At 39.9% G+C, this 25,262-nt stretch overlaps 1 protein-coding gene across 2 annotated transcripts in view; it reads left to right on the top strand.

Moving 5' to 3' along the window:
• LOC117946090 (neurocalcin-delta A) overlaps window positions 1-25,262 on the top strand; it is a 75,426-nt gene that overhangs the window by 13,560 nt on the left and 36,604 nt on the right. Inside the window, exon 1 of one of the 2 annotated variants that reach the window (XM_034873934.1) lies at window positions 24,412-24,707. The exons of the other annotated variant lie outside the window; for it this stretch is intronic. The gene's annotated coding sequence lies outside the window, so the exon portion shown is untranslated. Of the gene's footprint in view, window positions 1-24,411; window positions 24,708-25,262 lie in introns of those variants that run through there. 2 annotated transcript variants of the gene reach the window in all.

The following is a 25,262-nucleotide window of genomic DNA, read 5'->3' as shown; positions in this document are numbered from 1 at the left end:
GATCGAGGATTACAAATCAAAAGCTCCCCCGGACATTGCAACCATTTATCACTGTTTTATTGGTTATTGGTTGTTCAAAAGACAGAGGCTTTGCTGCCGGTCTTGCTACCTACCTCTTACAAAGAAGTTCAGCAATAGGGCTGGCTACCGGTACGCAATACCTAGAAGTCAGGGCTACTCAAATACAAATCTCAATAGTCCAGCAAGGCTCTTTAGGGGCACTATTTTCTCTAAATCTGATGCCAAGAGCATCTATGTGTCTGTGTAGGCTATATGGAGGAGCTCAGCCCCGACACAGAGAGCAGGGGAGGCTGGAACGTTATAATAAATTACACCAACATGTTAAAACGTATAGATAAAAGAGCCGGTAATGTCGGAGCTTGTTAATACTATGGCCTTTAATAGTTTAGCCTCGGTGCCTGTTTAATACGGGTTTCTGTACCCATCCCTACTGATAAGTATGCATTTTTAATCTGAAGTGCTAAAAACTGTATTGACATACTGTATAATAACGTTAAAACACACTCCATTACCTCACCAGTTCCACAGTGCAACCCCACTGCCAAGGCCAGACAGATTGTCAGAAGGGGTGGAATCAGTAGCTGCAGGTTGTGTTGGGAGATGTGAGAGGAGGTGCTAAGCCTCACTAACAGGCTTTGACTTTACACCCTGGCAGGTCAGGAGTCTGTGGGCATGTCTTGAATTGTAAAGGGCTTTCTCTCGATGTGAGAATGCTGTGGTGGCTGGAATGCATCTCACAAGGCGGAAGAACTGGGTTTACAGTTGACATTGGAGGGATTTTTAGAGCCACTGAAGACGTTTGATGTATCCATGATGAGCAATTGATTGTAGCAAGTGTGAAAGCATAATAAGTTACACTAATAAATCACACGGTCCTGATAGGAAGGTGCAGGCAGAGCAGCACAAATAACGTGGAAAGAAATTAGTTTTAAAAGTGGTGTTTTATGATTTAACTTCCATCCCATAACTCCTTTCCCTGTAATTTGTGCCTTAAGCTATGGTATGGGATTTTGTGTTACATTCAAGCCATTTCCAAATGACTTGACCATTTTTTGAGATATTTCAAGTATTTTTTTTGCAACTACTCACATATGCAACCTGCAAATTTTGTGACTTTTACTTTTAATTTTTATGTTTAATAGTAGGAGAGAGCAAGTCTGCCAGAGTTGGCCAATGTGTGTGAGAGGGGGATGGTCTGTGAGTGATTAGTCAACTGCATTACGCTGTGATCTACACTTGTAGTGTGTCTTGCTTTTGTAGTGTCACACTCCTCGTCCGCACATGCTGTTGCACATGCTGTTGTACATTGCTGTTACAATGTTTCCGTAAAATCATAATACATCTACAAGTAATAATCTGCAGCCAAAGTCTATTTTTTTGCTAAAGACCTTACAGTAGCGAGAAAAAACGCTGCATGGCCATAAGGAGTTAGCCTTAACCTAATGTTAGCTCTCTTCTCTTCATCCCGCTTTGTGCAAATCTCGTCGGCGAAGCTTTATTGAAAGACCTCGGCAGTGTTGTATTCGGTCTTGTCAAAAAAGAAAAACAAACACTTTATTTTCTCACTGTTGATCAGATGGATGGATCCGACGGATTTAATTTCAAACCAGCAACTAAAAGATATCACTTAATTGCCTGTGCATTCACTGATTTATTTGCATTTTAACATTAATCCTAATGTCAGCTCAGACATTTGCTACATGCTGCGAGTACGCTCCCTCACTTGGGTGAGAGAAGTAGAGTGTTAACAGAGAGCAGAGACTGCTTCTTAAAGAAAATACTTATAGGCTGCTAAATAAATAACTATTAACCTTGAAAAATCAAATAGAGCTTGTTTAAGTGTCGTGAGCTCTTCTTTTTCTGACTCAATATCCCCCACACTGTATTAGTTAGATGCTGTGCTACCCTTTCCATGAAAGTTTAATCACTTTAAATATGATTGCTATTTCAGTTAAAACAAAAAAAGACAGCAAGGAGGGAGGAAGAAGCTGTACGAGGCAGAGGCAATAATACAGTACATTGACAGTAATAATATTCTGTTTACATTTTTTAATGTGCATTTGTTAACCACCATTCACTTAAATTGTCACTGTGAACTAAAATAAGACAACATATTGTAGTTTCTTTATTTATTACCAAACCTCTGTATTTCTTAGGATGGCTATGTTTACAAAATGGTGTAGTCTGGCAACATTTGCACACAACAGCTCAAGTTATGCGTTTTACGTCACTGCTGAGAAAGATCAACAGCAGCGTTCTGCTTTGGAGACAAAGAGGACTGTCAACAGGTGAAGGCATGGATAAAAACCCAAAGAAGGGCCCACTAAATGTTAAGTCAGTGATTGTACTGCTAAGAAAATACCTACATGTTCAGCAGAAGGACTAAAGTCTGAAAAGGAAAGTGACAGACAAGAAAAGGGACTAAGGTCAGACACAGATGTTGCCTTAATGTTCTTGAACATGTTAGTAATATGTTTTGTAACGTATTAGGAGTAGGAATTATTGCTACCGCATGTCAAAGCGCCGACAGCGTTGTTGTCATTCCTTATAATTCTTCATTGGGGCAACAGAAACAACACACTATAGCTTTAATACTGCTCTGTCTATACCTTTGTATTAGGACGTTGTGATGGTTTGCACGCTGTATAAAACATTTATTAGATAGAGGAAGATTACAAAAATACTCATACAAATAAATTACTTTATTCTAAACCTGGAGACCCTTTTGAGTGGGGTTGATGTCACAGGGATGGGTGCCTTTTCAAGAGCAATAATAACACTTCTGGAAATCTTCTGTGAGCTCTCTGCAGGAAAAAAGAACAAATTAATTTTTGCCAGAACACTATGTACCTTGGTACTGCGTACCTTATGTAGGTTGTTACCTAAACCAGCACTTGTTTGGTCTCGCTTGACTTGTTTATACAGATTTATTTAAAGTTACTATATATAACTTTTTTTAATGTTTCTGAAATTATAATTTTTCAAATGATGATCATAAATGACCTGTTACAGCAAATGAGAACAGCGAAAAGAACGCTATTTTGTATATAGGTTTTATTAATTCCTTTGCCGGGGTCCGATTTTCTTTTTTTTTTTTTTTTTAATTAATTCTTTTTAATTTTTTTCCTTGAAGTCCCAAAATGATTTACGACAGGCAGGACTGCTCTACAGTAACACATTTGGACAAGTCACACATAGAAAAAGCCTGTGTTAGTGTGATTTATTTTTATTTTAGAAGTTATCTGTTGTAGTTGTGGCTGATACTGGGCCAGGACCATCACAGAAAAGAAGGAAATTAAACAAAAAGCAATTAATGTTAAAGCTAAAAGGGAAAGTGACAGATGACTTTCAGGCTTTCAACAGATGGGGAAAATTTTTAGGATTGTAAATGATTAAAAACCAACCCTGAATTGTCTTTCAGTTATGTAATAAGAATTAGGAATTTAATTCATAAAATAACTTCATAATGCGCAATATGATTGTAGGTCAGTAGCCAACGTTAAATTGCGTCCCCTTTTCCATTTAGCACCTGGTATGTATTCGTTTTGCTTTCCTTTTTTGTGTTAGCCTACTATTTTCTTTTCTTTTCTCCCCCTGACCCTGTACTTGTGTAAAGCGTCCTCAGGTTTAATGAAATGCTCTATAATAATCTAAGTTATCATTCCAATGGCTGCTACAACAGACTCTTAACGATTTGGCTCGTGACACTGACAGGGATACACAGTTTAGGTCACGAGACATCCAAAGTAGGCTAAGTTACAACACTGGAAATGCAACAATGCATCTGTAACTTAGTCTCTTATAGTAAATGAATGATTTTCTATCTAAGCAAAATATTCATCGCAACTGTATGATCTCCCGGTAGCGCAAACCGTCAAGAAAAGACCAATATAGTAGCAGGTGTTGTAAAAACATTACTACTTTTCTCCAAAGCGGCCGCTAGAATAAACACAAACTGAAAGTTACATATAGCCACTTTAAACAACATGTATGGCTATAATTGACATATGAAGTAAATGCAACATCTGCTTAAAAACACACACATGAATTGGGCACACATTGTCTGTATGTAATGTTCCAGTTTGCCACCCAGTGTGCTGTAGAGGAGAGGTAGGATAAAAGCTTCTTCAAACGAGTTAGTTGTTTGTGAGAGAGGAATGATAATGAGTGGGCTGGAAACCGTGACAGCCAGTCTACTGCAAGAAGGGGAGCGTGAGAGAGAATGAATAAGAGGAGGGGGTTACATGTGGGAGTATACCACAGTAAATATGGTAGGAGGACAACACATTGCAGCCGCGGCCCAGTTTTTTTGAGCAGATGAGCGAATGAGCAAGCAAGCGTGTCTGGTCCAGACACCCACACTGCCTGGGCTGGTGTCCGAAGAGATTAGCAATACAATGTTACCTCTTTCTCTGTTTTTCTTTCTGTGCTTTGCTTGGTTGTTTTTAATACCTTTTTACCATTTCAGTATATATCCATTCCTGGGATATTACATTGGCCTGGTGAAATTCCATCATGCTAGTTATTACTCTGTGACAAACAAGACTCATACTATCTTTTTTGATGTTGCAAAATTCAGTCCAGGGAAATTTGATGTACCGCCCACTGCTTGGTATCCAGGACCAGCTACTGTAGTGCACCTGTTTGAGCAGGTAGATTACAATGACCTGCGTGTGGATGCAGAGCCAGAGCTGCTGGTTGCCACAGGAGTGGGAAGTGGTCATTTTGTTTGTGACGAAAATTTCTCAATTTTCATAAAGTACACCACTCATCTGCCTAATTTCCATATGGTTAGGATCCCTCAGCCGCACCAACATGCGAGCTACTATGATCAGAGCCTTTTGTGGTGGCATGGCAGAAGTGGTTTTCCAAATATACATAATAATTGTCAAATGCAAAACAATTACAGAGAAGCAGTTGATGGCTATGAAAATCTCATGGTCCCTCCAATAATGCTCATGCAAATAACTATTCAAAAAATAATCAAAAAAAAAAGTAAGAAATGACAATGAAATTATAGAGATCGAGAAAATAACTTCATGACACTTAAACTAATTGTGGTAGCTCATTGCTGAAACATTAAATCACATGACATATCAGTTGGTATTTATGATGTTTGGTCATATATAAGGAGGTTTCATCCTCATGAATATAACAGAAATAGAGTTCAGGAGCTTGCTGCAAATGAAATGTTAATCTCTTGACTGACAGTCTTCTTGCTCATTTTACACAGCTGCTGGGGTTTGATGTTTTATCATAAATGCACACACACTAGGGATTTCCCACACACTAATTGAGCTGTGTGGAAAAATAATTGTTAATTAAAAAAATAATAATTAGATTAGTTGAAAAATGTATTGTTAAATTAGTCGACTAATCCAAAAAAAATGATCGATAGATTAATCGTTAAAAAAATAATCTGAAACATCCCTAGCAATTATCTCTCTCTTTCTCTCTCTCTCTCTCTCTCTCTCTCTCTCTCTTGCTCTCTCTCTCCAAATAAATGTCACGTTGTAACACGGGCTAAATTTCCACATTGTAGCAGAAAACTTATTGATGATAACCCAGGCAGTGAACCCAGTTTAGCAGCCCACAGAATAGTCTTTATTCACGTTCTGGGCTGCACACATCACTTCAACAAATCCAAAAACAGGAAAGAAAAGAAAAAAGATATAGAAAAAAGTCAGCTGCAACATTCTTTCCCCTTCTCCTGTCTGAGCGCAGTGTTTTTTTTCTTCAGGAGCCTCGTATGAAGCTGGGAAGGATTAAACACAGGGTTTCTACACCGTGGTAATCCACCACAATAATAAGGATATTTTAAATGAAAAGGATAATTGTTACGTCAACATTTCTACCGGGGTTTACCGTTACACCGGTTTGTGTTTTATCCTTTGCATTCTTTGGGTTGAATATTGTTCTTGTTTATACACCTGATTTTAGCTGCTTTTTCTTACCCTCCATAGAAGCTGTTGCCATGGCATCACAGAAAAGGCTTTGGTCTTCTTGTTGTCACATTTTGTTCAAAGACAACCTGAGCACTCCAAACCCTCTGCTTCTCTCTCTCACTTCATTTATTTCTGTTATGTCTTTCCCTCTTCTCCCTAAGACTAAAACCATGTGCCTCCCCAGGGGAGCTGACCACTTCCTCAGACACTTTTAGAAACTGAAAAATGATCATCTTTATAAAAAACAAAATAGAAGAAATGAAGAATCCGCATTATTATGCTGGTGTAAAGATCATTTCTAATGTACTAAGAGCAAGGACATTAGTTGAATGTTAGTTATCCTAAACCATTTTAGAATGGCTGAGGCTTTTGTGAGGCTACAAAAATAACCTCCTACTTGCTTGGCTATTACATAAATGGCTCTGAGGTGAAGTAATTGCATCAGATATGATCTCTTGCCAGAAAACAAAAGCTGGGCTCCATCATGATTTAAAAAAAAAAAAAAAATGTACTTCTAGGTTTCCTGTCCTTTCTGTTATTAAGCCAGAAATGGCATTCCATATAAAGTCTTCAGACAGGCCAACTTCTAGGACAGTAGCATGTGCTTAGTTTCACAAAAGGTGTGTGAATATCAGGACATTCTGTGGTGTCTGCACATGTATGATTGTAATGCTTGATTAAAGGTTGCGCGGAGGCTCAACACAGAGCATTTGTCGTAGACTACGTACTGTAAGTGCCCTGAAGTTTATACTTCCTCTGCCTCTTTATAGCAGTGCCGGCATGTGTGTGTGCATGGGGAGTGTGTGGTAGAGCGAGTGAGAGAGTGTCGGTGATTATCTTTGGAGCGAGTACTGACTCTAGAAACAAAGTGTCTCCCCCTGTGCTGTCTGACCACGGATGGAAATCTGTAGCAGGAAAATGTAACAGTCGCCTTGATTTTGTGTTGTCTATGGAGAGGAAGAACCAGGAAATGAGTCGGTGGGGAAATGAAACACTACCAAGACACGGCCGAGCGTTACATTTTTCGAGAGGTGCCTGTTAGGCAACAGTATAGGGTCCTGCGTCGGGTCGGTATCTCCGCGTACCTACGTACATACATTATACGCAGAAGTATAAATCTGCTTCTGTACGTTAAACAGGCCTCTTTTTTGTCTGTTTTTAAATCACGTCTTAAAACCCACTTCTTCTCTGTGGCTTTAACCTAATAAGATGTTGACTTCATTTACTGCATTTAATTATTTAGTTTAATTCTTTTTACTGCGCAGGTATTATTTGTACTCGTTATAATGTTATGTTTCTTTTTGTATTTTTCTGTACAGCACTTTGGTCAACTTTGGTTGTTTTAAGGGGCTTAACAAATAAACATTGTATTGGATGCTTTCACTCATGGGGCTATTAAAATTTGGGATGGTAGGGATTACCCGGTAACCGACAAAAACAATTTTGACCGATTCATACTATCAGTTAAAGTGTTACAAACAATATTGTTAAAACAAAAATTAAGTAAAAGAAGAATTGTTTGCATTGTAAAACAAAAATAGGCTATACAGTCAATTGCTTAGCTGCTAGTTATCTTGCTAGTGCAAACTTTCACTAGCAAGTTTCATGTTAAGCTCTCTGTCGGCTTTGTCGGGACGGTACTCACAGCATAGAGCTAGATGACTCATGCAAATATGTAGATTGGACTTTCGGGTTAAATCAGCCATACTACGTGCAGTGTATGCCAGGCAGACACACAGCTAACAACAAGTGGTTGCAGGTAAGGGGCTGCATGTGTCTACAACAATGCAGGGAACATCATGGCTGAGTCTACCAGTACAAGTCTGCAGCTGTCCCCGGACACGGAGCAAGGAAAGTACCGTATGTGGGACTTGTTGCCTGCTTGCCTGCTGTTAATTGTCAATGATTGGTTAACGAGGGTTGGCTATCGGTAAAAGAAAAATCTAAAAGAAATAAAAAGTATCATGCCAAACTAGAATTATCATGAGCCAAACCAGCTCCCACCAAACCAGAGGGAATAATGCCCTTTGATTTGAAGGCGTCAGTGGATTAAGCAAATAGTTATTTCAATGAATTGACTAATATAATACCTTTTCACTTCCTTAGTGAAACTTAGTGTTTGGTTGTAAGATGCTGAAATAAAGTTGAGTCATATTATCACTTAAAAGACAAGATAAATGTTTGCTCCCATATCAGCATACTTATTTTAACATTCTTATTGAGAAGCCCCTTAATAATTGAAATACTAAAAAATGTTATCACATAATAAAAATGCCGGTCTATTTATCTTCCAAAGTGCAAAACCTTCCCGTTGACTAACTAACCATTCGGGAAGTTCGGATTGATTCTATGCACAAACTCGGCCCGCCATTTTCTGTGCGGGGAAAAGCCAACAACAATCCTTCCTCCCATGCATAATGATGTTTTAGTTCAAATTTCCAAGTTTCCATTTTCCAAAATTCTTCAATTTAATAAAATTGAACATTTAAATGAACATACAAGGCACCAATAAAACAAGAAAGATAGTTACATTTAAAGTGCAATTTCGCTCTTTCTGCTTTTTTTGAAAATCCTTGAGTGCAGTATCGCAGTCTGTTGCCAATGCAAGTATAGCACACACCTTTGATCTATTAGGGCTTTAGTCTTTTGTCTATTTGCTATATATCAGACCTAACATTAAATGTATGTTTTAGCATGCAAATGGCACTCAGCTGGCCTATACTTATTGTACAGTTAGACATTTGCTTTGGCCTAAATTTAGATTTGAGCTTTGGGAGTTTTCCAATTCTCTCTCCTACTCTGATCTAAATATAGAGGGCTTAGCAACCACGCTTAATTCCAGTAATTCCTGGTTATTTAGGCTATTTCTCAGTTAAAAAGTACATCAGCTATGTTTCCAAGCAGAAAACCTAAATTTCATATGTAGTGCCTGAATTTGACTGCAAAAAAGTGCCAGTACCCTACTTCAGCAGTTGCATGACATGTGTGTTAAATCGACTCATGTTTATATGCATATCTTGTTAATACAGTGAATCTCAATTAAAATTTGTTTTTTATGCTTTTTATTCCATACATTACACAAAACATACATTTCCACAGTTTGTAAATGTGTATTTGATTAATAAAAACGTTTTATGTAGCTATTGATACAAATTGAATTGCACACAGATCAAATGTTGCATTAATGCTATAATAAAACTAACTTAAAAGAATCCGTTGGCCTAAAAATTAAATTTTATCATGAGAAGGAATACCAAAGAAAAGTCCATAATGTATGGGAAAGACTGCATTTAATTTTTTTTAGCTCCAATGATACAGTCACATCAAATCTCACCTTAAAGTACAATGTGTACAATCAACATGAATTGAACTAAAAAACTATGATTTTTAACACGCTTATTCAAACACAAAGTAGTACATCCATATTTTCACCTATCTGCCTTTTAACTCACGTTTATAACAAAACATGTCTTCAGAGAGTCATTAATGCTTCATCTCTTTGTTTAATTAGCATATTTATTTCTTGTAAATTAAACAACTTTTCATCTCTGTCATGTTTGGGGACAATCATGAGTTCAATGATATCATGTTGTATAAAGGTTGCTTAATTGTAAGTCTATATTCCACTTCCAGGATTGCCCCGTTGCCGCTGTAAATTCCACTTTATGTCCTTTTTTCTGACCAGATTTCCGTTACCAAACACTTCCTTTGTGTTGGAATTCTAAACCCCGGTGGCTTTATGAGGACTTTGGTTAACATAACATAACATAAGGTTATCAGATCTCTGCAGGGTATCCAGACAGCTAGCAAGACAATCTGTCTAATCTGAGTTTTTTTTGTTGCAAGACAACAAAATAAAACAACTATTGAACGTACACCTGTTCCACCAAAAAGGTTCCTCCTAAAGCTATTTTGCAGCAGAATCGGGCTCTGCACTGCCCATGACGATTGTGATTTTGTTATTGGTTTCAAGAAGTGACAATAAACCAGAGCACATTTTTCTTCCATCCTGGAATACTGTGTGGACTAGCCAGACCCTCCTTCACAGCGCTGTGAAGGAAGGTCTGCTTAATTTTTGATGCATAATTATTGAGCCTGATTCTGTTCATATTTCCCACCAGTAAGTAAGCTGCAGAAACTAATTTGAAACTGCAGATTAGTTTAAAGAACTTTTATCTATGGTAGAAGTTGGTGTATTATGTCCAGTCCAAACAGTATAATGGCGGGAGGTCAAGCTGCAGCGTGCGCAGTCCCTGTTGTTTTTGGTCAGTGTTGTTTCCCATGACTCTGAGATGAGCCAGAGGAAGCCTGATGTGATTTCCACACAGTTCCCAGGCCCCCAGATCTCCCCAAAACATAGGCAATTTTTCACAGTCACGCATACACACTCACGCAGTTTTGTGTGTGTGAGTGTGTGAGAGAGACTGAAAATAAAGGAAATACATTGCCTGAACATCTTTTGCTCTTTGATACCACATGTTCACTGTTAGTTGACAACCATAATCACATACACACACAAAGGCTTGCAGGGCAGATAGGTTATAATAATAAGAGGCGACACTCGTGTTTTTTTTGCGCAACAGCCACAAGTAAGCACAGCCGTCATTTTGGACTGATTGCTGCCCTGACTAATGTCAAAGTCACTTTAAAAGTGTTTCTCACTGAAGGAGAATTTACTTGTGGTGGGTGGGTGGCGCAGGATGTGACTTCACGGTTTGTGTTCAGTAATAAACTAGTCAAACAGTTTATTAACTGTTTATTGAAAACAACAACTACATAGCATTAACAGATAATTTGGAAAGATAAAACAAATCAGACAAAAATATGACTGACTGCTAATAGCCTCTGAGCCTGAAGTTAAGCGTTGATGCTCTGCTGTGCACGTGGCCCAAGACGTCACAAGGGGGCTGGAGGCTGGACTTACTTCTATGTCAGTCTTATGAAGAACCACAAGCTGTGTTCTTCTGCTCAAACTATCCGAGTGAGAATCCAAAGCTACCTTTTAGGTTTCTCAGTAATCCCAACAGGTAGGCCTATTATTAACAAGAAATGATGAAAGCGAAAACTAAAGTTGTCAAACGGGCTTTGCAAAAATGCTAACATGCTAGCTAATTCTACACACGTTCTCTCTAACCCAGCAAAGCCTGATTGGCCTAAAGAGATCCTTTCCATGAAAAACTATTATTCATAACAACATGCAGTTTTAGTCTGTAATTATTGTCCATCAATTTTGACTTTGAGCAACAAGCATCCCCAATGTAAACAGTCCGCCTCCCCTCGTCCTGCCGTACTCCTGCGCTCTGTCAGTCTGCGGTTCCGCGTGTCAGGTATAACCTATCCACGATGCTCCAGTCTGTGCAAAGATGTGGGCGCAATAGTCTCAGATCCCACCACCTTCGGTGGCGCTTTATTAGCTGTGTGGTCGGAAGATGCTGTGGGCAGTGATTGTCTCAAGGTTTGCCAAATTTATTCCAATCCCCTCAGCAACCCATTAATGAATGAATATAACTGTTTGTGTCTGTGTGTCTATTTCTTACTCCTGACTCCCAACCTGTTACTTTCTGATAGAAGAAACAGAGAGTGTGGGCTCTGGTTAATCCTCTCTTTGCAATCAAGCCTGCTGTTTGTCATAAGGAAGAATAGATGGGAACGATTGGTCAGCCATCTTTTCTTCTAGCTTCTGTTTATAGCTCCTGAGTCACCGAGGATGGAGTGGGTTGTAATGCTGTTGAGTAACTCTTAAGACACCTTGCAGATTGTATAACAAACCTTTTTTCATTCCCAATTTACTGTTGCCTCTATAAATGGGATTCAATAGATAACTTCTGTAAAAGTGTTCTTCTCACCACTCAGGATTGTAAAGAAATGTAGACGCATCAAAGGTTGAGTCATAAACAATGATATCATTATAATGACTACCAAAACAGAAGAGTGAGACATACAGTAATCCTGCAAGACACTTTTGATGAGAAAGTGTTTGTTGTTTGTTCAAGTGTTCATTAAGATTATTTTTAACATGTTTGATTTGTTAATACATTTGGAATGAAACATGGATGACGCAAAACCAGTATGAAGCGGAATATGGAGGATGACAGTGGGCATAGTATCCACACTGTCTCTCTCTAAATATAAATCCATTTCCTCTGTTTTGGCATTACCAATGATGCTTTGGCAAAGCAAGTTGTGTAAGGTTATAAATACATTTACCTTTCAAAGTGAACAACAACATGGAAGTATGAAATGTGAGTTTGGGAGCAGGTATACTTCATCTTCTCTCTCTCTTGGTTAGTTGTCCATCTTTTCTCTCCCTGTGATTTTCATCATCTCTTTCCCTCGGTCAGGTGTGTAGGCATAAGGGGAATAGGTATAAATTCATTTTGTGTATTGGACTTTAGGAAGATTAATTTCTTCTCTGTGAGCAGAACTCGTTTTGGTCAATAACTTTAGTAAAGATTCTATTCCTGGATTTGGATCAAAGGATGTCATTCAAAACATATTTGGGTAAGAACTAAAACTACACCTAACCCTCCTGGTTTCCTTTCTACACAAGTAAAATAAATGATCCGTTTACTACTTTCATTGAATTTGGGTGTTTTATTAAATCTTATGGCATTTGAAAAAGAAATTGAAATATAACGTCGAAAACAAAAGTGACAAAAAAATTGGGGATTGCGAGAAAAGTGTCAAAAGATTACCAAAAAGTTGAAGAAGTTTGAGAAGACAACTAATTTTACATAGTGTTGTTACTGTAGCAACAGCTTTGATGACTATCGTGTAATTTCCCACCACAGTTATTATTTTAATACCACTTATGTCAGTTCAGTGCATCTCTTTAAAATGTGCAGCTAGTTCAACAATCTAATAAATATGTGAATATTAATGTTTTTTCTTCCCATTGCAAATTACTGCACTCTTAATTGACAAATGGTTCCTCTCTTTAATTTTAATTTTGCATTAATTTACATTATCACAACCTGTTTGATTACACAACAAAAGGATGCTTTCGTCATTTGTTTTGGCAAGTAGTGTTTTACATTGGATTAGCTTGTTTAGCGAGGTTCATCTGCTCACCCACCTCATGTACTGCAGTTACATAACACACCAGGAGGAGATTTGTTTATAAACCATCTTGTCTACTGATTAAAGTGAGTTGTCAATTATGCTGTAGTGATAGAGCTATGAGAACAGCTGCTGTTTGTCAGAGGCTCTGAATACAGCTGCTAAGGGATAAAGTAAGCACTCTAACCCCTGATTTCCACCAACTGTGGAATGGCTGTAGATCTGCTCCATAGCGGCGGTGGAATTATTATGTTTCCATTAAGGTCAATATGTGTATTTTAACTGACTGTGGAACGGCTGCGTTCCGACTCCGTCCCAGCTTCTTTGATCCACAGCCCTCGGGAGCAAATACGCAGAGCTTTTTCTTTTGCCGGATGCCGAAGAGCCCCAAGGTAATTCAGCACACGGCAGATAGTGCGGGACGGGAAGGTGAGCACAGAAACAAAAGGAAGCCTGCGGCTAATTTTCAAAATAAAATACACCGTGCTTCCCGGCACTACACCTTGAAAATGTCATAATGGGCGGAGACCGGCCTGAAGTCAGAGGTTTTGTGGTTCTGTTTATAGAAACTGCATCCTGTTATATCACGTAATCAAACGTGAATTCACGGGATCTTATGGGTCCTTGGGACTTTAGCTTTCATGGCTGTAGCCGATCCGCAACGAATCTAGACCTGGTGGGTGAGGACAGTGGAGGACGTAGCCGACACTTGGAGAGCCGATCCTCAGCCGTTCTGCAGTTGGTGGAAATCATGGGTTAGTGGTTGTACAGTGCAGCTTCTTTAGACAAGGTTCCCTTCAGTATGTGAGTTTATGCATGGCTGTACATGTACATGTCTGGTGAGGGGGAGTATTTATGTTTTTAAAGAACTTGGCATGCCAGCCATGGCATTCTAAAAGGGAAACCGCATATATAAACTGTTGCTCTAATACAGAGATCTTCAACAGGGGGTCCAGGACCCTTAGGGGGTCCTTAGAGTTACTGCAGGGGGCCCAGGTTATTCATTTGTTTAGTTACAATATGTCTGAATATATGTATACGTACATACTCACAAGTCCAATAAATTTACACAACATTGATGACAGACTACTGGCCTATAGGTAAGCTAGCCACTAAGGTAGCCAAACACAGATACAGTTATTGTCACTGTATTCACTGTCCTACATGTGCAGTATTTCTATCATTAAAACATGATGTATAAATATAAGGATGTCAATTATTCTTTAAATACCTTTTGTATTGTATGCAAATGTAGACTTAAGGCCACCCTACACATTATTGTAGGCCCAGTTTAATTTAAAACTCAATTTTATACAATATGTTAGTCTCTGCTCTGTCTGTCTCTCATTTAAGGGTCCTTGACCTAAAAATGTTCAAGACCCCTGCTCTAATACATACAACAAAACAGCATTTGCCGTCCTGAATCAGTCTACGGCAGCAAAGAGCCTATGTTCTCTCTGCTTTACTTTTCGCAAGTATGACAGTGAAAAACCAGGAGATGGCTAACCACATTGTCCAGATCTCCCAGGCTGTCATCCGGTCTCTCAGCAAAGAAGTCTCTCTGTGGTTGGGAAGCAAAGGGACGAAGCAGCCCGTTGCGGCCGGCTGGCATGGTAGCTAATTTGCTTATTCCACCCAACATGTTCTCATGCAACACTGGTTACAGAAAAAGAGCCAAACAAAGTTGTCACTCATCTGGAGATAGCAATGTGCTTTCCTATGATGCGACAACAGAGTGTGAATCCAACATTATTCTCTCAAAGTACTTGCCGGACGGCTGGCTAGTTAGCTAACATGTTTGCTAGGGGGCTCAGTTCTCAGTCTAGTACCAACCACAGTGCAGAGGAAGAGAGGTCTATAGTCTTTATATTGAGTTTTACATTACGTGTAGGTACAGTATATAGATGTTTTAAAAGATGTTTATGTTGAAATAAATATACATACACAAGTAGTTATGTAACTACTTCTGGATCTTGACTGTCTGAGAAGTCATCTTCTTTGTCTCTCACAAAATCTGCCATGTTCATCGCCATTCACTCTCTACCAGCTATTCATGCCGGGTATGTTGGGGTGTTGATCTCTGCACCCATGTGGCAGTGCTTCGGCTGTGCTTCCACCCAGTATAGTCTCAAATCAATATCTGCCGAGGAAATCATCTAGTCTTTACCTGCATTGCTATGTGTACTCATTGTGAATACGCAAGAAGTAATTAGTTTGATGTTTTTTTTTGGCTCACTTTTACTCAGAACATGCTAACCACCAACATAGGATTCCGTTTACTTTGCTAAGCTAACTAGCAGCGGCACTCCCGGTCAAAAAACTGCACTGCAACAAAAAAAAATAGTGCGTGCATGCGATTTCCGTGTGCTTGCATTGGTTTGATGGATAAGACACGCAAACCTTGCTGTGAGTTCTTGGCCTTTCCCCCCGACAGCTGATTATCCAAGTTATAATTAAGTTATCTAATACCACCAGCCCAGCTGCTTAGATTAACGTGACGGGTCAAATAAAGGTCCAACCTTCAGTTTTTGTTTTGTTTTTAGTTTAATTTTTTTTACTGCCCAATAACAACTTTTAGAACATTACCATAAGCATGCATTTGCCATCTCTCAGTATTGTTTCTTTTGGGTTCATTTGCTATTTTAGAAATCTTTGAGTCTGTTGTTACATTCTTGACTTTTTTCACCTTCAGCTAATTTTAGGTACTTACTGCAGACAATAATGGAGTTATGTAGAAGTGAGTTTCTAACAGTGACACAGTGTGAGTAGCTTCCTCTTCCAATGGAACAACTTCTAAAGCGTTTGCCTTGGAAAGAGAAGTTGTTTTCTCTTCCGCCCATGCTGTTGCTTCCTGAGTCTTCAGAAGGAAGGAATTCCCTCTAGTGCCGGTTACCCACCCTACATCCTAACACACGCACAAAGAAGCTGGTAACATGCTTCTAATGAAAGTGCTGTGCAGAGAGTCTAAAAGCAGTGAAAAGGCCTTTTTAAAGTAAAGGTTGTCCATAGTAAAAAATCATTGTAGGGGGTTTTCAAAATTTAAACTGTGACAGTCATGCCCTCTTTCCACAGTGATTGGCCAGATCAGCAGAGAATCTAATAATATGAAACATGCAGTGTAGAAGTTTTACCTGTAAATGCAATAATATGTGTGCTTTTCTAGTGATTATCTCCTGTACTATACCAGCAAATACTTCTTCTTTATCATCCCCCAACCTTTCATTATGATGAATAGCTTCTCATCCGGCCTTCAGAGGCAGTCCATATAAAACAGCGTATAATGGTACAACTCAATTTTTTCAACATGTTGGATGGTTTCATCTAAGCTTATTCTTCAATACTATGTGTCACTATCCAATGTGAGTCAAGTGCAGATGTGAGTTGCGCATGATTCAGATTTAAACTGTTTACGGCGTAACGTGTCATATTGAAATTTGTGAAATCCAAAAAATAATAAACCTTTCTCATTACAAACAATAACAGAAGATTGAAATCATTTCAAAAACATAGAGGCTATCTATGATTGGTTGATTGCTAACGCTAGCTCAAAACACCATTCAAGGGACAGTCTTTGTTGTGTTTGATGCTAGCTTGTAGCCAGCAGTGAACAAACTTTGTTAAGTAGGTTCATTTTTACTGTGTTGACAGAAGTCTCCCGTTAGCATAATGTAGGCTACTTGTTGCAAAGTGACTCATGCACAACTCATATCTGCACTCATCGCAGTGACACATGCGCTACTCACATCTGCACTTGACCCGCATCGAGTAGTGACACCATGTATTCACCTTAAGGCATTTCCTGTAAGCCCACTTTATCCCTCAACCAATTTTTACCAACATTCTGTTGTCTTCACTCCCTCTCTGCTTCCCTACTCAGCAGGATCTTTGCAGTCAAATATAGCTGCAGTGGTTACTAAATGACTTTTCCCTGCACTGTGTTGATTCTCAGTCCTGTGTGACATTTAATCTTGTGCCTCTCACTCAGTCATACATACCCATAACAGCAGTCAATTGTGGGGGGGGGGCTCGCCCCACCCTTCACACTACTCCACCCTTAATCTGGGCCCCAGTGCTCTCCATTCAACTGGCCAACAGATGCTATTCAGAGGAATGTAATCAGCCCAAAGCTTTTCATACATAGCTTGGGTCAGTGGAGGATGGGGTTAGAGGTCTTTGGTTGGCCCTGAAATAGTTTGTCTTCCCACACTGCACACTCTGTCTTTGTCTCATTCTCAAACCCTGTCTAAGATACACATGACAATGTGCAACATTTTGGAAGTGGAAGTGAGGAGACACCTCAACAAATGAGTGTGTATACATTCTGCACACAAAGTTATTCTTTGCAGTCTTGTATAAAGTACTTAAAAGCAACACTTGAGTAAAAATACCTTAGCAGAAAATGACTTTGGTAAAAGTCACCATTTAATATATTACTTGATTAAAAGTCTTCAAGGATCTGATATTTACTGTACTTAAGTATCAAAAGTAGTTTTCTGATGTTAAATGTAGCTAAATATTAGAAACAAAAGTAAAAAAGTACTTTGATAATGAAATTTATTGTAGCTAACAAGTCAAAGGACCAAAGGCTGCATATGGTGAGTGAGCCGACATCAGCAGTTTGCAGTGAGAAATGTAGTGTAACAGTAAAAGTAAACATTTTATTTTGGGAATGTAGTGGAGTAAAAGTGAGAGTCTCTAGAAATAAGAATAACGAAGAATTCAAAAACGTATTTGTACTTTGTTAATTGCAACCCTTGCTTCATGTTATTGTGTGTGCACCAAGACGGTCACCTGGTTAATAGCCAGTTCAATACAGGATGATTGTTTGATTCCCAGTACTTTGTTGTGTGAATTCTCACAAACAGCATGTTACACAAAATGCAGTTAGAAAACACTTGGTGCCCAGTATGGCTTGTTCAGGCTCCCAGACCGTGGTCGGGAAGCACAGTGAAGATGTTCCCTTCAGAGCCAATACACTTTCAGAGGTACACTATTTACTGTACTGTACTTTAAGGGATACTTTACACATTTTGTATCAGTAGAAACCCAGTAGTGTTTTCGAATGACCGTGCTTTCCTCCCTCATGTCCCCCTGAGACTAGATTTCTCTGTATTGCGGGTCTAGAAAAAAGCCTCCGATCATGCAAAAATCATAATTTAGTGTCATCAGAAGCTGTGGACTACAAGCCAGCTAGTTCTGCATGTTTTTAACCCGCCCATAGGGGGTAGGACTTTTTACCTGAAGCGAGTTGAGTGTGAGCCATCTTGGCGCTAAGCTACAGCTCTCTCTTTTCAGCTATAAACTTTTACAACAATTATGTGCATTCAAAGTACCACTGGGATACATAGGTACAGATCGGAAAATATTACAGAAGGAATACTCAACACACTACACAAGCTCCACCTGCTATGGTGACCAGCACCTCAGGCTGCGGTGTCGCTGGATACCGCTAGCTGGGTAAGCAGACATCGACCAGGGCAGGAGTTCCAGCTAGGTGGAAAACTAACGCTAGCCGGCCACCTGTCCCATCCATCTTGCTTGCAAGGCCGATCATTAGACAAAAACTCGGCCACATCCACTTCAACAAAACTCCCAACGCAAGTTCAGAGACTTCTGTGTTTTTGTTTTTGTGGAAACATGGCTGAACAACAGTGTACCAGACTCTACTTTCCAGAGCTGCTAGCCTTCTGAGCAGATGCTGCTCTGTCAGGTAAGACTTGTGGAGGTGGGCTGTAGTAAAACGGAGTGGTGCAGAAATGGGTGCTTTTATCAAACTACTGCTAACCTCTGGTGGAGTTTTTGACTGTAAAATGCTGACCATTCTACATTCCACGCAAATTCACGTCTGTTTTTATACTCTGTGTTTACAGCCCACCAGCGCTAATGCTACCGATGCTTTAGCTGAACTTTACAGAACCTATAATTTGTTTGCACTAAATGTAGCCTGTTTTGTATGTTGTAATTATATAATGTCAATTTTTGTACATTTTAAAAGTGTAACACCACTTGAGCCACGGTGAAATATCCCTTAAACTTAATGAGCATCATTGCAAAAGAGTAGGTTGACATTTTACAAAATATGCAAATGCCAGCAGCCCATTAGCTTAGCTTACCACAAATGTGGGCGGCCTTGGTTCTACGTATTGAAGTGTCCTTGGGCAAGACAGAGAGTTTCTCCTTATGCTGTGCCATTTGTGTATGAATGTATGTGAATGTTTATCTGAGGAGCAGGTGGCACCTTGTATGGCAGCCTCAGCCACATTGTATACATGTGTGTGGGAATGGTGAACAGTTCCTGTACCATGTGAAGCGCCAAGTCCATTTCACTACATTTACAATTGAATGTAAAAAAAACTGCCTACAGGCACCTTTAAAGCTCACTAAGTAACACTATATATCTAGTTTGTTTAATTTGTACCACACTGTAAAAACAGGTTTGGGTTTTACAGGGCAACTATTTTTGGCTCTGAGCAGTGACTGGAGTCTTGTAAGCTCCTTTCCCACAACCTTTTCAAGTTGGGATTTTTGTACTTTTAAGCTGCCTTGCCATCTGTGTGAAAGTTAAAAGATGGAATGGGACAAGAGAGTGTTTGCACCTACAAGGTGGCAGTGGAGGTAGACAAAGAGCCAAACCGACCTCTGTGTGGGACAGCCAGCATGGAGGGACTACATGCAGTACGATGCACGGGTCAAACCACAGGCAGCACAAAAAGTGACAAAGCAGTGTTCTAAGGACCCAAAGTTATTAATAACTTACAGAAACATTGTGTAAAATAATGGTCCTTCTCTTCCACTCGCTCTCAAACACCAGCATTCACACATTAAGGCGCTCCAGCTGTATCTGTTCTTCTCTTTACTGACAATTGAAATTAAATGAAACATAATTTCTGCACAATTTATCAAATTTTAATCACAATCACGATTTTGACTTCCCACGATCAAATTTTTCTCCGTTTTCTTTTGCAAAGCCAATCTACCGCTCCGTAAACCACTGTCTGATCATGTGCCAGTTGGAGTTGTTCCCTTCACCTCGCAGTAACATAAGGAAAATTCCACATGGTTTACCATTTTACCAGTAAACACAACCTTTTGTCCCGACTGTGTTGTTTTTCAGACAACAGCAGTGAACAGTGCTAGTCTGTGCTAGTTAGTGTCTGTTGGCTTACAGGCTCTAGGGCGCGAGAAATATCTTTCCTCTAGGACGCACAAATGCACCTAATGTCGTCGCATCCGCTGCAATGTTGTTATATGGCTATGGTTTGATTTTGGGTTACATGACCCATTTCTTCTGTAAAGCCGTGCCTGTGTGGGATCTCACTACTCTCTCTCCTCTTACTCTACGCAGCTCCACATTTCTGACATTTGACCACAGTTTTAATTGTTATTAAAACAGCTGTATGTTGTTAAGCATGAGAGGCAAGCCTATATTTGTACCTGTGCTTCCGCTGGTAACTCTTCTATCTCGGCCTCCAAGGCAAAAAACACAGAAGAAGTTATTCAATGCAACTAATTTCAGTCTGTAGAGTAAGCATTTGAGACGTACGGAGCCTGCTTTGACCCATGGCAGGAATATCATACTTCATAAAAATGCAGCGCAGTGACGATACAGACATTTCATACATACGAAGTGTGTAACTTCACTGACCTGCCGTTCAACCCTTGCTGGACCCATTCATAGTGAGTCAGCCGTCTCTCTGTGAGTCCATCGTACTTCCTCTCTAACCCTGGCTCTTTTAATCAGTTTTTGTTAAAAACAAGTGAAGGAGATTTCTTGGAGATACATTAAAAAAAATATATACATATCCTATGCTATTTATTTTAGATAGCTAATTTGCATTTACATGTGTTGTAAATGTACAGCTGTATGTCTATACAACTTTAACATAAGAAGAATGTTGCATAATATGGATGTGAAAGCAGTTATAAATAGCCTATGTGACAATAAAAGTTGTTAAAATCAACAAATAATCGTGATCACAATATTGATCAAAATAATCGTGATTATCATTTTGGCCGTAATCGTGCAGCCCTACTACACTTCACCCCTTTTTTGCTACCTGAATGCTGGCATGCTATGTGTAATTACACACTGGGCCTTTATGATGCCTTTATGTTTCTGTGTGAATAAACAAAGCCAGCACAAAGGCAGACCTTTATTGCGGCACTATTGCAGTAGCTCTGCTTGTAAGGGATTGAAGTCACTGCGAGGCCTTGTTGCTCCTACAACCAAATAATGTGTTACTTAATGAGCTTCAGAGGTGTTGGCAGGTGAATTTGTTTCCTGTGGACGGAGCCATGGAGTTGTTTCCCTCTGTTTCCAGTCTGTATGTTAAACTAAGCTAAACGGCGGCTGGCTGTTGCTTAGTTTTCAGCATACGTCAGTGGGATTAATCTTCTCCCAAGAGAGCAAATATGTGCAAAAACTATGGCCTTAAAGATAAATGTATGTAGTTGTGGAGTTGCATTATCCCAAATGTTCAGACAATGTTTAAACCCAGCAAAATCTTTAATTCTTGGGGTCATATAATGTTTGACCCTTCTAGTTATTCTAACATCCGACAAAACACAGGAAACACCAGATGATGCCTTTTGAGAGTAAGTGGTAATACATTATTTCTTTCTGCCACACAGCATAATGTTTTCCATGTACATGTCACTTTGCCACACAGTAATACAGTAGAGACCTAATTACATGAAATATCCAGCTTACTAAAATGTGTTATGTTGACAAGAGGCTAATGCTTGGAGGCTAAACTCTACGTTATAGGCTACAACAACATGCCATACGCTCAAAGTTATTTTTAGTATTATTGTTTTCCACAGTTAACAGCGCTAGACTAAACAATTAACATGGCCGCGTAACATCAGCTGTATGTGTAGTTGATTCATTTATTGCTAGCCAGCTAACGCATCCGGTCTGTCTGCCTTTTCTCCTCGGCACTAAGAGACTTCAGTCAGGATGGGAGCCAACAACAGCCCCTAGGACACAGCTTCATCTACCTTACTCCCAATTTCCACTGGTTGCGGAACGGCTGCAGATCTGCTCTGGATTGGCGTTGGAGTCATTAGGTTTCCATTAAAGTAAATGTGTGTATTTTCACTGTTGGCGGAACGGCTGCTTTCCGACTCCGTCCCAGCTCGACTATCTTCAGCCCTCCGGAGCAGATACCATAGATATTTAAAGAAACGGACCCAAAGATCCCATTGTTCTGGACGGATACCAGTGAAGGATATTAGAAACACTTTTCCGGTGATGGCTAAGCGTTACTGCACAGCCTCCAACTGAGCTTGACAACGTAGGTGTTATGTGAGCAACCTGTCTAAAAGGTTCTAAGTCTTCTAGTAGCTGTGCCAAGAGAAATCTCAATCATTCCCACTCTTTCAGAGATGGAGAGCGTAGGGATGTGTAAGGAGATAACAGAGGCACAAGCTAATTAATGCTAACTAAAATGCTAGTTAACATTAGTAATTAAACCTAAACAGGTGATGTAAGTCCAAACTGTCTGCTAACTTACCCTGTATTAACGGTGATTCCTCTACTGTGTGAAAGTAAGTTGCGTGGTTATGACCCAATTGTTAGCTTATTTTTACAAAAACTTCTGCTCTGAGCCATAACGTGAGATACAAGGTAATAGAGCCTTAACCACATTGTCATGTTTCTTTAGAAATAAACAACGGACAAATACAGTCTGTCTTCAAACGTTTCATTTGTAGTTATTCGCAGTCAAAGTGGTGCCAAATAAATGGCAGTCAATGGAATGCTAACGGTGGGTGATGGCTTGGTAGCATCAGAAGGGCACCATAGGAGTTACGATTAGAGAGGAGAGGCTATCTCCCTTGGCAGATACGCAGAAATTCAGCACACGGCAGACAGTGCGGTAAAAGAAGTCGACCACAGAAACAAAATAAAACATCCAGTGAATTAAAGAAATAAACCATGCTCACGGCAGATCATATTTCCTTGCACTACACCTTGAAAACACAGGACAGAGTTGTTTGTTTCCATCCAGAGGAGTAGAGAGGAAACTGTTGTTGGTTTTGTGGTTCTATTCTACATAAATTCACGAGATCGGGTGGGTCCTCGTGACTTCAGCTGTCAGTCATGGCCGTTACATATCAAATCCGGACATGGTGGATATTGAAGGACTGCGGAGCTCGGAGCCGCTCTACAGCCCTTCTGCAACCAGTGGAAATCTGGTGTGCACCAGCGACTACAGCAACCCAAAACCAGCTGGCACAGACCCCAGCGCTGGGTGCTAACAACGCTACGCCAATAACCAATGTTATTGTGTGAAGACAGAAGTTTGTGGCATCTTTTTGCCTAACACTACCTGAAAGAGTCCCGGCTGATGTGCATCATTAACTCTGACATTACAACAACATGTCTCTACTCTGCTAATGAGACATGAAGTAATGTAATCATACCCACATCCCCACTGTTGATTGGCACCAGTGCTGATTTTCTTGTTATTGTTATTTATTGGCTTTTAATCAGAGTGGTATACTGATCTGATCTTTTTGTTGAGGCTTGTCATTATACAAATTATATAAAATGGCAATTGGACACTGGAACTACTGTATTCCCCACTTCCCTGAAGTAATGAAGGTTATTTAGTGTATTAGTCATTTATTCTCTAAACTCCTATGTACAGAAATAGTTATTTTATTAGTCGTGTTTTGAACAAATCAACAAAGTCCTGAAGGAATTAACTATTCTTGGGCATATCAGAGTGACAACATAGATAGAAGATCCTTTTCTAGTAACTTAAGCTGTGTTCTGATAACATAAGCTCTTTAGAACCAAATCATAACAAATATATGGAGTTTTGTTTTGAAAAACTTTAATATTTAAACTGAAAACACCCTTGAAATAAAATGAAAAAGGCCCCTTTCTATACATCATTGCCCTTCAAAAAGGTCATAAATGTACAAACAAACTTGGTGTAAGAGCAGTCAAACAGGGTGCTTTGAACAGTCAAAGCGCAAGTTCAAAAGTGCAGTTTGTATGGTACGCATTCCTTTTTTTACTTACATTTGTTTCTGTCAACTGGGGAAAAAAACATAAGAAATTTGAAGCAATTTGGATCAGTTTCTAATTGTATTTCTCATTCACTCTCTGTTGCTCCTTCACTCTGTTCACCTTTTCTAGATTAGTCGGTCTGCAGCACTGAGCGTCTTTTACCAGCTTCTCTGTGTAAGAATCTGTGTGCTTGCGTGTGTCAGATGACCTATTGAAATCATTGCGGTGCAGTGTGCCTGTTACCATGGCAACACAGGCTTCTCCGTCTCTCTTTCTTTCTCTCCCTCTGTGTCTCCCCTCCCCTTTCATTTCCCCTCCACACCAGAGTGAGGTCATGTGACCACGCTGACGTCAAGCTGGAGAGGCAGGCGAGCAGAGGGGCGAGTTAGTTTGTGGGCTTTTGACGAACCTCCTGCTCACACTAGGAGTCTCTGGTAGTCTTTCAGTCACCGTTAGCTCTGTCTCAGTCGATAAGTCTGTCTTCTTCTCCTCCCCCTCTGCTGTTGTCTTACCCCTCTTGCTCTCATCTTTGTTTCTTTCTGGTGCTCTTCTTTATTCTCGCCTGTTGCTTCTGCTGCCACTGCCGCTTCCACAAACTTAGTCTTGAGAGAAAGTGCTGGGAGATGGACTGCTGAACGGCTTGTACGTTGATACAAAGTGAGGTAAGCTTCCTGTGTTTTCTCTTTGTGTGTGTATTGTGTGCTTTAGCAGCTAGTGTTGCTTTGAGAGTGGTGTGCATTAAATTAAAGCTTAATAAAGGAGAGCTTTGGCCTCACGAGTGTGAGTCATATACATATATTTAAAATTAATTCCTGACAGAGAGGGAATGAGGCTATGTGTACGTCTGGAAACTCTTTTTGTCCCCCTTTAATCATTTGGGGAAACTTTAGTAATTGAGTGGGTGTGTTTGAGGTTTTCAAGGGAAAGCCCTGATCAGGGTGCAAACTCGAATTCAAGTTGCTTTTCTTTCTCAGCACACACAGCCAGATCGGTTTTCAACCCCTCTGCAGGAAGTGAGTGTCTGACATAAGAGAGAGAAGGAGAATGTGATCGTTATGGGGGCTGAGTGTGTTATGTGTTGTGTAGTTGAAAGTGATGGGCAGCTCCACATGGCTTTTCCTCTCAAAGCGCTGCTAATGTTAGAGTCAGTTGTGTGGGCTGTAGCTGCTGGCTCTGTCTGCCAGAGAGCCAGAGGCAAGGATGGTGGGGGGGGGGGG

This window comes from Etheostoma cragini, chromosome 6, assembly GCF_013103735.1.
Source record: "Etheostoma cragini isolate CJK2018 chromosome 6, CSU_Ecrag_1.0, whole genome shotgun sequence".
Taxonomy (NCBI): Eukaryota; Metazoa; Chordata; class Actinopteri; order Perciformes; family Percidae; genus Etheostoma; species Etheostoma cragini.
This window is presented reverse-complemented; position numbering and strand designations above follow the sequence as displayed.